The sequence below is a fragment of the Ips typographus genome, linkage group LG6 (genome assembly GCF_016097725.1).
Source record: "Ips typographus isolate SLU linkage group LG6, UJ_Ityp_2.0, whole genome shotgun sequence".
Lineage (NCBI taxonomy): Eukaryota > Metazoa > Arthropoda > Insecta > Coleoptera > Curculionidae > Ips > Ips typographus.
Window position 1 is genome coordinate 10,714,357 of NC_138427.1, and position 12,521 is coordinate 10,726,877.

A 12,521-nucleotide genomic window follows, 5' to 3' on the forward strand; every position below is an offset into this window, starting at 1 on the left:
TTAACTCAAACGCAAAATTGTGAACGTAACTTATTTTCACATCAAAAGCTCGGTCCAAGTGGCCGTGCTATTTTTACTCGACGTACTTATTCATCATGATTTACTCAGTACAGACTGGAATGGGTTGCTAACTACCTACTTCCTTCTATATTCAGCCCTATTTCAAAAAACTGAATACTTGTATCCACTGGTGCATTTCGTTTCCATAAAATTTGCATCGATCAGCGACTTATCTGCATTTAGAGAGAAAATTTATTTCGTAATTTAAACCCACGCGGAAGCAGAAAATTTTGCTATGTCTTTGTTTTCTTTTAAGTGTTTATCTGTCGCTAGTTTAGTTTTAAAATATATACATATATGGGGACAAAATTTCACTACACGTTTCACGTTTTTTAGGTGAATTCGAGTCGTAAATGTCCGCAAATGCTTTCTTGCCAAGATATGATTTTTTAAAATTAGCATTGTACTTTTTGACACAATAACACTTTTATTTATTTAATTTAAAAATCCAGATCCAGAATGCTAAATGTCGATTTTTTACTGGTCATAACCACTATCTCCAGAAATCATAATATTTTCGCGCAAAAATCACTTAAATAATTCAAATAATAACGTAACGCGATTCAACAGTAGTACTTTCGATATCCAGTAAAACAGAAAAGCTTCATGAATGGAACTCATCCCCGAACCGAACCGCGCAACTAAATTAGATAGAAAAGCATTATAAATTGCAGAGGGGCGGAAGCAAGGCTGGAATAACCTAATCAACTAACCACGGGCATGATTACGTGTTAGACGTGACAAATACGTAGTCTTTATACTATTTTGTAGAAATATCATTTGTATCCGTGTGCACGGGATTAAACTAAACGCCAGTGTATCAGTCTTGAACATTTTCCGGTTTCGGTAATTGTGTTTGAGTTCTAGGACACCCGATTAAAAGTGGATGTGCAGCCAAGTTTGCAAAATAGCAGCCATTTTTGTATAATCCAATAAACCAAATTAATTTCTCTTGAGCTAGCTCAAGGCGTGAAGCGGAATAATTTTGCCGCTTTAACTCGAACAAATGCTAGGAATTTGTGTTTTCGGACAGAAGAGAATTTATGGGATAATATCAAAGTGTAATATTCAGATAGCATTTGGGCGATAAGAGTAGAACGCAGCTTGTATATGATTAATAGAGCATTTAGATCTGTTGGAAGCTGAATGCGCTGACGTGGATATGGGCGGAACTGACGTTCATGCCTGTGATGAATTGAACGAACACTGGACAGTTGAGAGGCATTAAAATCCACTCATGTTATACATCAACCATTAACAAAACGCTTCCAAAAGCTTAAATTTTGTTAAACACCATCCAGATGGAAAAAATTAAGTAAAAAGAACCCGCTAAAGCAACTAATTAAATTGAACACACCGTCTGATCATAAAAAGCCAGAAGAAGAGGATCACTTTATTTAGCTCGACCCATAAACCGTAAACAAAAAAAAACACCTTAGTGCTCCAAGTGCGAACGCCCGAACTGGGAAATCATTAAAATTACAACACGAGCCGTTGTTGTCCTTACGAAACGAAAAAGTTGAACTCAGTTTTAATAAAGTGAGTTCGGAGTAAAAACTTATAATGATGCCAGTCTATTATGTCGCGCTTTAATGTGGAATTATTAATTTCCTTCATATCATCTTTATTACGGTCAACGCGGGCAAATTTAATATAAACCAATTTCACCTTAAACTACTAACATATCTCACAGTAAATCACGAGGACGGCAGATGTTCAGAAAACTTTTTCCCAGGTTAGCCCAAAACGGAAAAAATTTCTTTAAACTTTGGTTACATGGATTCCAGAACATTGCGTCTAATGAAATGTCGAAACTCCCTAGACTGACCTTTCACGGAGCCTGATTTTCATGTTGCTAGTGTTACACGTTTAGGCGAATATTTGAGCCTTAATAGCTAACTCGGTTCTGCTGGAAGGTCGTTAAAGTGTTAAGAAGTTAAAGTTTGTTCGAGGTTTCCCCGCTTAAGTTTCTAGCTTTGGTATCTACCTGCACGCTTAAAGAGTTGTCGTCATATTTAGATTTATATTTATTACAAATAACAATATGCCAGTTTCGTAAAAAAACAAGTTTTAATAACTTTGTATTTTTTTTAAGGAGTGTTCTGGCAAAATCTATTGCATTTGAATTCTACGTACACAAACAATTTTAAACGTATAACGGCTAATCAAAAACAAAGAAACAGTCGACTTTCATTACCATATAAAAAGTATCGACCAGGGGAGGAAAGTCGAAAATAAGTTACCTCTGTAAGCCACGAAGGAATGCAAAAGCTATAAATTATAATAAAACTAGAACTACAGCTGCAAGGAAAGCACATATTCAGGACTAGTGTTCAGTTAGAGCAGGTAGGGGAGTAATTTGGCTTTATAACTGTTCCTCGGTGCTTTCTGTGACACATAACTACTCGGCAAACGACTCCATCCAATCCTCCAAGCACCGAATCGAAATCCGGATTTAAAACGTCATTAAAAACATGGTTCATGCAAAATTCCCACTTATTTTAACTGCGTTTCGGTCTACGTGGATGTCAAAAGAATATCATCGTCATTTGTGTATCTTTTTCATTTTGAATTCTGATTAACTTTTGTGTGAACTTCGGCGTGGCGCAAAAACTAGATGATTTATGATCTCGACAAACATTAAAGAACTTTAATTATTTTTAAATGTAAATTCTCGTTTGCCACGAGACCGGTCAGGCCATTATTAACCGAGCTGCGACTTTAATGACAAACACTTGGTGATGGCGGACAAACTCTTTCTATAAATTTACATAAAGTTTGCTGGTAAAAAATTACTATTCTAACTTTCGTTGACAAAATTTTGATGATGTTTCAATTCCACCGATAATCTTTAAGCCCTTCTCGTTCGTATTCAGAAAATAAAGTATCTGATAAACGTTCAAAGGTACACACTTCCATCTGCCGCTCTCTTATTCCTACATTTGCCAGTCGATAAAAAACTCGTATCTCACACCTGATCCACATTACAAAATACGACTCAATAAAACTTCTACGATAACATCACATGTTACGTTTAACATGGAGCAAGAAGCTATATTCAAATAGACATATTTCGAAGATAGTCCAAAGTTCACAGCACTCTTTACAAAAACGTGGAGATAAATTTACAGGATATATTACTATAAACCGACAAAAGTTAAAATGTCATTTTCTTATACTAAAGTAAGTGAACAACTTTGAAGTACTCAATAATTTTAACAACTGCATACTTAATACAGTTGTCTACTCGACTGTTTTAACACTTATTCGAGAGAATCGATTAAGAATCCAAGTAAAACTTGATTGAGTATCACAAATACTGTACTAGAAAAAATACTATATTTGGTTTTATTAAGTCATTCTAAACCTTGTTAGATGTAAGTAAACCATAATCATTATCGTATTGGTCAGAGTATAAAGCTTAAAGTTATTTTAGTAAAACTTCCTAGTGAATGTGCATTATTTGTCACCGAAAAAGAAATGCTAAAATAATTATTACATTTAAGTGCTGGACCCTTAACCTCTAATCAAGCATTATTGCATTATTATTTATACTCTTAAACAACTATTTTTTGAACAACTTGAGGGAGAATATAGATTCGAAGTTCTTAGAGGTCTTTGATATCTAGCATTAATTCAGCTTCAGAAGTTTCATTATCGTGGTCCTTCTCCTTTAAGATTTTATTTTATACAAATAAACATTATATTTTTGTAAATATAATGTATGTTAATGCACTTCGATTTACATCAAACACTACTACAGGCATAACTTTATAGTGTTGTAACAATGGGCTTCACTTAGAGAGTGACATGTATAATAGAAAGTGGCTAAGAAATGGAAAAGAAAATTGTCATATAACCTTAAAAAAATCATTGGCAAAAATATACAAAGGGCAAAATGTCAAAATTTCATTAATAAGGTAGATCCAAAAAGATCGTGAACAAATTTTATTTGGAATAAAGCAGTTGAGCAGATGTGTTTTGACAGGGCATATTATTATATATAGGGTTAGCAAAGAATTAATTACTTATTGTGTCTTCTTTCTCGCGAGTACAAATTTTAAGACACATAATATGCACCAAAGAAAACCTCATTCCTCTCTAAAAGTCAACATCGTTTGAAAGGAGCTGACATACTTGTTTTGGATTATGGTTGGTCACAATTTCGGTAGAATTATTCCGATGCAAATTATTTGAAATAAATTTATAGAGCTTGACTCTGAAAAAAGTGTGTACGGCGTCCAAAAATGTTATCGTAAAATACATGTTTATGTGGGCCCGCATTTTAAAATGGGCAAATCGTCGAGATAGTGCAATATACACAAATTGGAAGAGTTCCAGGCAAAATACCCAGAAGGCAGTTTTTTCGCAGTGTAGACGACCTGTCATTTGTGAACGCCCGGAATAATAAATACATTGTTGCGGCCCCGAAAATGCCATATTACATAAACATGAATTTTTCTAACTTAGTCCCTAGGATACGAATATGCCTCCGGGAGTATAATGGAGCGGAATTTGTTGGCTCCCGGACTGACAGATTTATTTCCGTCGCATGTTATTTGGCCAATTTCTGTATACAAATCTCACCTGCCCAGATTCCAGCAAGACTTACCTGAAACAAAAAATATACATTAAACCAAAAATACTTGCCTTGTATCGATTTCATTTTGCTAAGCTTTTCTGAAACACAGCATTTTAATTAAACGAGATTTTTTGTGCAGGAAATTTTACTTTAAAGATGATAGCGCAAGGTATGTAATTGTTGTCTATGTCTATGTTGAAAGTGCATCCAGGAAAAATCCATTAAAGTAATTTCTACATGCAAATTCTTTTCTGCACACAGCGAAAAAAAATAAAATAAATCCCTTTGTTCTGGAGAGTTTGTGGTAATGGAATGGCTTTCGGTTCTATTGGAGTTAAATGGCATATTCTAGTAGGGTCTAGTAATTAAATGTAATTATTTGTGTCAACTTTTATGAGAACATAATCATTTATTATTTAACAAACTTAATCATACAAATTAAACTTTAGTCTTTAATAGGTATCGCATGTCTTCCTTTATTTTTTGTTATCTTTCCGTTTACTTTTTCTCCTTACGCGTATTCAATAATACTTTCACATTTTGGTATTTGGAATATCACTGCTAAAGAAAAAATCACTAATTGTACTAACAATTTTATAAAAAATTTTAAGTCATTAAAAAGGCTTTCCAATCAAACTAACTTTATTAAAAGAAAATTGATGGCAAAATCACTTTAGTAATTTCATCTCTGAATGGAAAATGGAACTGTTAGAATTTTCTGTAGCATCATTATCAACTTTAAATACTTTTAATAATTTTAATCTCTAAAAGAGCGGAGAAACGCTGAAAATGAAAGTCTAATCACATCCCGGAACGTTGAATATAAGTTTGAAAACTTAGCGTCCTCTGCGGAGATTTCGCAGCCGTTTTAAAAGATCTAAACTACCTTTAAACTTGTATTCTTTCTGTACACACAGCATCATTTCCCGACTCCCCCTTTGATAATATTCTTCGCGAGAAATTTACAATTATTGTTATTGCCCCTAGTTCTAAAATTCAGAGGCTGAGCATTGTAATGCCCCACTTATTCAAGTTAATGACTCAGTTTTTACAATAGTTACTGTTGTTCGGATGGCGCAATTCCATTTATTTGTACGTTCAGGCTTCCTTCGATTGCCGCCAGTTAACTGTTTTTCGGTCGATGAATATTCGAATTTGCCTGCGAGTTTTACTTGCTTTTTTAAAATAAATCTCGTTGCCCTAAAAAAGTAGACCGTAAAAATCAAAGCCAATATTTAAATAAATATCGGGCATTTTTCAAACCAAATGGGAGTAATTTTTCAGAAGAGCCTGGTTTGTATTCGGCGCTGTTTCATGCAGAAATTTATAATATTAATAAATAATGACTGACTCGAACGGAATTTAGCCCAGAAAAAACGAGCAGGTCATTCGAAACAATATTTTTAGCTTGATTAACAAAACAAAGTTGAAGTGAATTTTGTCCCATTTTGTCCCTTGAGGTCGGTTATAAATTCCACAGGAGCACACAAAATGCCGTTCTGAATATCACCCAGTTTCAGAAAGTTTAGTTCCCTATTTATTTCCGACAATACCAGAACACTCGGCAAATTCTATTGTGTAGAGTTCACACTCTTTCTATTTTCCATTAAACTTTTTCAATACACTCTTGTTGCTATTGTGCCCGGCTCAAAATACATTTAACAACAATCCTTTAGCTCTAATCGAAGAAGGGAAATCCGCTGCCCAATGGTTTCACTGGCAACATTCCAAATGTTATTACCTGTTAATATGGTTATACGAGCTTTTAGTGCAATTGTCTAGTGCTTACCCTGTAATTTATTTATTACTTTATGTATAGTTTAATTATCCTGATCTTCATTTGTACAACAGTTTCATCATGAGTCTAAGAATTTCAAATGTTTTCTTGTATAAAATGGACGAAACTTGGCAAATACATAAAAAAAGAAAAACACACAGCCCGGATCTCATACACTCCAGCTTTTCGGTAAATTGAAAACTGGCCAGAGCTATTTTCTGCGCGGCAATATCAATTTCATATATACGTTGTTACAGCATACGGTCATCAATAATGTTCTCTAAAATAAATCCTTTTAAAATAGGCTACACACTTATGGATTACGTCCATTAAACGTAATGTTACCGCCTCTTAATCATTCTTTGGTCGTTTCGTGGCTAACGTGGCATGCGAATTATTTTTATACGTTATATTGACCGAAAACAGTGTCTCATTATAATGACTATAAATGTTCAGACAAACTTTTCTTAGTAAAAGTATGGGCTCTCACATGTGCTCCATCAAAACGCTCTAAAATTATAGCCTAAAGAAATTTAAAGCTGTCAGACTTTTTGAAAGCTCCCGTATTTGTCCAGATTGTTTAAAATAACTGAAGAGATTCAAAATGACCAAATTTCAATTGAGTAACTTTTTTAGAGGCTCACCTTTAAGGTGCCCTATCTCCGCTAGGGGTCACTTTTCGACTGCAGTTTATATAACATTTTGGAGCTTATTTCTTAAGTACTTTCCACCCTTGAATTATCCTACAATCAATTTGGATAACCCTGTATGTATATTTTTTTGTTATTTTCGTATGGAAGGACTCATTAGCTAGTAAATATGTATTTAAAATTAATAAGCACTATCCTCGTGGCAAAGTTTGATATTCTACAACCTCAGTTTAATAGGATACAACTACACTAACTAAAAAAGTTTAAAATAAATAAAATAAAGTTTTTACAAAGTTGTATTTTAAAAGAAATATTTGTAAAACACAAAATGTTTAATTATTAACCAAAAACAAAATAATAACGATTGTAAAGTTATAGCGAGGCGGGCATTAAGACGACGCCATTAAAGTTGCCATCAAAATGGAAGGTGGGTTAATGTTCGAGTCATAAACAAACGTCTGGCGTCGCTTAGGCTTTACGTAATATCTGAGACGACAATCGGCATTGTCGGATTTTATTACCAGTTTAGAGCATCTTTCGAGCACTTCTTTGTGTGTGCTTTCTTATAGGCACTTGCCCTTAATATGCAACTGCAATGTCGTGTAAGTGACTGGCCTGAAACTTGAAACACAAAGTTTTAACGGAGACAAAATAGAATTTCAATCCAGTGGTAAAAACGACCACCAGTGTTACTAATTCCAGTCGGGAAATTGAAAATCTGGCATCGCGCTTATGCAAATCGCATCGACATTTTGTACGGAAATTAAGCAGAAATTGCCGCGATAACGTTGACGTTGACTGTTGATATTTCGCCAAAGGTTACATTGGGAGAAAATGTGACAACGACCTAGATGAATTCCACTTCAAAGTAACATTACGGTAAAATAATATGCCTAATCGTCAGTCACGCTCAAAGCAATTTAAATGTTAGTAAATCAAAGTATACATATGCAAATGATTTGAATAAAAGATCAACGCGGTGGCTTGCAACTGACATAAATATTCTACCCATAAAAAGCACTTGACAACATTAATTCAAACCAATTCAGCTTAAAATAGTCGAAATTATTCTCTGTCGAGTGGGGAAACAATAGCGTGGCGGTACATGAGACGGGGAACAATGAGAAGAGGAAAAGTTACATCATCTAAAAGAACAGACATCTCTAAACCCGACCATTGTGCGCCTAATGAAGACAGATGATCAAAAGAATTGAAAACCACGTTTACTGCCTGAAATTGAGTGTTTGAAAAGTGGCGTTTTTGTGTTGGTGCACAACGTTTGACTTCAGCGACGAACTCCATTAAAGATACACAACTTGAAACAAAACTCAGTGCACGTTTGTGGTATTACGTATAATCTATAATAAATGATAAAATGGCTGTTAAATGGAGCGCTGTCGCAAAATTACCCTGTGAAATGTAGTTTTGCTGACTGAGAGCCAAAGCCTCTGATCTCACGGGCAATATTCCATTATCCATTCACTTTCTAGAGCTCCAGCCCAGAATCAGAGTCCTCTTCATTGCCAGAGCAAGAAGTTACAATTTAATTGAATATTTTACTACTCGAATAATTTCTTCCTGCTTTTCGTCTCGCATATTGCAAATATAACTAAGTGCTAATTTACAATTTAAATAATGGTGTGTCGTGTAATCGTAAATTATGCGCATTGTATAATTAAAGAAAACACACCTTCACATGAATTTAAATGCATATAAATTATACTTGATACAGTACAGTGATAAACTGTTGCAATTACGCTGTAAGGCGTGGAAAACATTGAATATTGCAACGGTTTTTTGATAGACTCTTATTCTCGTTTCCAATGTTTTTTATCCGAATTTTGCATTTTAAATATTGAAGTTTTATTACTTTACACTAATTTTATTAAACTACTGCTATTAAGCTGCAAAAGTTAAAACACTCGTAATCTTTACCGCATGTTGTAACGACACTTCTTTAATCAAAAAGAGTTAGTTAATGTGAAAAAGTTAATAAAATCTCACTTTTTGAAAGTTTAGAAAATAAATGACTTTTGATTTGAAATTTTGATTGCTTGTCTAACTAACTATTTGAATTTTTTTATAGGTTGAGCCCTTTTGGAAGTATACAGCTTTCACAAGTTGAATGGTATAAGTATTATTGAACGCATTGGAAGATTTTACAGTTTTCTAAATATTGAACGGTAATTAATAGTGTAATTTAATTGGATAAGCGTTTAAACAATATTGTTATAAATTTAATATTTCACTAATAGAATGAATTTCAGGAAATCCTATAGTATCCAATCACCGTTGGATGCAATTAAGCGTATCATTAAATTTAACGAATTATCCGCGTTTGGGAGTAATATTGCAAAATGGGATACAACTACAATATTCACTTAGAAAACATCGTTCCGAACGAGTTATAATTCTATTCAAAACACGTAATGTTATCGATCCCCCGCAAATATGTCAGCTCACTTTGAGACAGCATAATATACTATTGAGGGGACAAAAGTAGCAACACACCCTTTATTCATGATTTAGAAGAGGTTGCAGAACGTATCTCACCGTATAACAGGTAACATATGACCCAGTTTCAAGTTGAACCTCAAGAGTAATAATTTAATTTTATTGTCTCCGGTTTTCGGGCTGCCAACTTTTTTCCAAACTCGATATTATTCAAGTCACGCCTATCGTCTCTCTGCTAAAAGCTTAAGAGGAACTGCCACATAGTTTCGCGAGGCGCAGAAATATTCTCATTAGAATTTTGTCAGACGCTTTTGGGAACATTATCAATCCGAACGCATAATTTCGAAACACGACCCCATTCGGTAATTTAACGGCTTAATCAAAGTTCACAACACGTATTAGGGGTCCCTTTGGCGTTGCTTTCGTGCATGTTAACTAAATCGTACCTCGGTTTGACAAAGTGCCGTCTCTATTTTGCTCGAATCTGTCTTCGATCGTTTTGATACATTTTATTTGTCGTGATTTTGCTTGACCTTTTGTATAATGCCTATAAATACATTTGAGTGGCGCAGTCGGTAGGATTGAAAAAAGTATTTGTCATAAGATGCAAAAAACATTTTAGTATAATTCTAACTTCGAAATTTCGTTCGAGTCGTTCTAAATTCAAAAAGCTTTCCATAATAAAAATTTATGTTTATTATTACTGTTCTTACATCTAGTATTCCGGCGACTGGAATTGTAATGTGGCAGTAACTCAAATTAATGAGTCAATTTTGAGGAAAGCTTCAAGTCGCTGCCGGGAAATGCGGTTGTTATATGTGAATAACTTACCTTTAATGCACCCTTTTAATACAGTTAGTGCATTAAGTTTCTAAATCTTTACATGCTGGTTTATAACGATAACCATTTTTTGGTTAAAGGGTTTGTTAAAAGCACAATCGAATACTTGGAACTGGCTGAAAATGCATTTTGAACGAGGTTTTACTTTAACTGAACAATAATTCATTTAACATTATAACAACGACTATCTTACAACAAAGTTACATCAAAAGCTTGAATTCAATAAAAATCAAATCATGCATACAGCTATAGATGTGACTAAGACAAGTGTTAGTCGCATAAATGAATACAGAGTATACTGAGAATAAGGCGATTGATTGAAAATAATGTTGGTATCAGAAATATTGATTAACAAACAACATGTAAAAAGAAGTTGCGAGTCCTTTTGTGAGCGAAATTAAACTAAACCGTGCACAAAATGTTTATCCAGACATTTAATTAGTAGGCTAGAAAACAAAATGTTTTGAAAACTCATGGCCTTCATCAGCCAGATAATTGGCTTAAAATTAATTTTCTAGCCTGACGAAGAACAACAACACGGACTAAAAACAAATGAAAAAAACTAAACAACACAGATAAAAAAACATCGAGTGGCAAGGTATAGCCTTTTAGGGCAACGTACCACAAAACAACCATTTGAGGCGAACACAGGACCGTGCCGAGTCGCCAGCAGGTGGCGCTGCGGTCAGTCCCTGCAACAGACAAATTTTATCAGTACATTTCTCCAGCTGGATTTCAACACAACGAACAGTAAGTATCAATGTGCAAACAGGGCCATTAAATATGATTTACTACAAAACAAAACTACTGGCAATTACTCGATGGTTCGGACTGTTTACCAATAATTCAGTACGCTGGGAATAGGTATTGGTTGCAAATAAGAGGCGCATCTGTTATAATTACTGTGAGTAATGTATCTATGGCAATGAATCATAAATCAGACTCTAATTATGGTCGCGCGGACAAACATTCGATTCCGATTTGGGATCTCAAATTCTGCAAGTGTGTCAAGCATATCAAATATAAAACTCGTTATTATTTAACGTTTTCAATGAAGGTCCCCGAAGAAAGGAAAGTTGAACAAAGCGAAGCTAAATGAACACAGCCGTATTAAATATTTAAAGATTGCTAATGGAATGAAAATGGACTTTTTTAATACGACTAGAACTCCAGTTGAGGAAATGGTTTTTCAGTAAGAGCCGCTTTTTTACTTGAATATTTTAATATCTATGCCAATGGCAGAAACGATTTGTTTTTTTTAAGTAACGAATTGTTACTGTACTCATTTTATTTAAACATTTAATTTATACAATCAATTGGTTTTTTTAAATAGTATATTGATGAAAAATAAAATAGTTAAGAACAAACTAACACAATAAGAGGACAACACAAAGATAAACATACACACATTAAAAGTGAGTTCAAATTATAGTCATATTTTTTTTCTGAATTAACTGTACTTTAAACATGTTGCATGTTGCAAATTAATCTATGCATCTTTGGAGGATTATTTTATAGACAAGTCAGCAAACCACACCTTTACTACTTTAGTATATACCTATTTATTTTTTAATCAAAATTAAATATTGTATATTAAAATAACATCTGGAAATTAATGTAAATATTACGTTTTCAAATTAAAATATAACTCAAATTTTATGAGAGCGGGACGAATTATTCCATTAAAATCCACTCAATCATACGGAATTTGCGTAGGCAACGCAAAAACGAATTCTCCTGTAATATTTTATAATCCAATAATTCCCTAGTAATACTCTGGTCATATTTGTTTAAAACAGGACATGGTTTAGTAAAAATGGCATCGATTATTTTAATATCGCGCATTGCAGAGCCTTTGTAAAATATGGTCATTATTATGCGTCGATTTTTTTGCCAACAGTGTGTTAATTTTACACAATACTATTTACTAAATACAGAGTTAAAGTTCGGAACATGGCGAAGATGTAAAATATAATCAAATAACACAAGTGCTCAACGATAAAATTCCGCATGAAAAAAATGAAAATAGCATATAGAAAGTCGAAAATCGGAAATTAAACGAATAAACTGAACTTTAATTACCACAGCAAATGGGTATATGCATGCAATTTTATCCACAGAGCATAAGTAATAAGTTAATTTGGATGTTTCCAATATT

General features: G+C 33.7%; 1 protein-coding gene across 15 annotated transcripts in view; it reads right to left on the reverse strand.

The window, feature by feature from the left end:
* bru3 (CUGBP Elav-like family member bruno 3) overlaps positions 1 to 12,521 on the reverse strand; it is a 167,876-nt gene that overhangs the window by 109,720 nt on the left and 45,635 nt on the right. For 2 of the 15 annotated variants that reach the window (XM_081982307.1, XM_081982310.1), the window contains one exon: positions 10,986 to 11,055. The exons of the other annotated variants lie outside the window; for them this stretch is intronic. The gene's annotated coding sequence lies outside the window, so the exon portion shown is untranslated. The remainder of the gene's footprint in view (positions 1 to 10,985; positions 11,056 to 12,521) is intronic. 15 annotated transcript variants of the gene reach the window in all.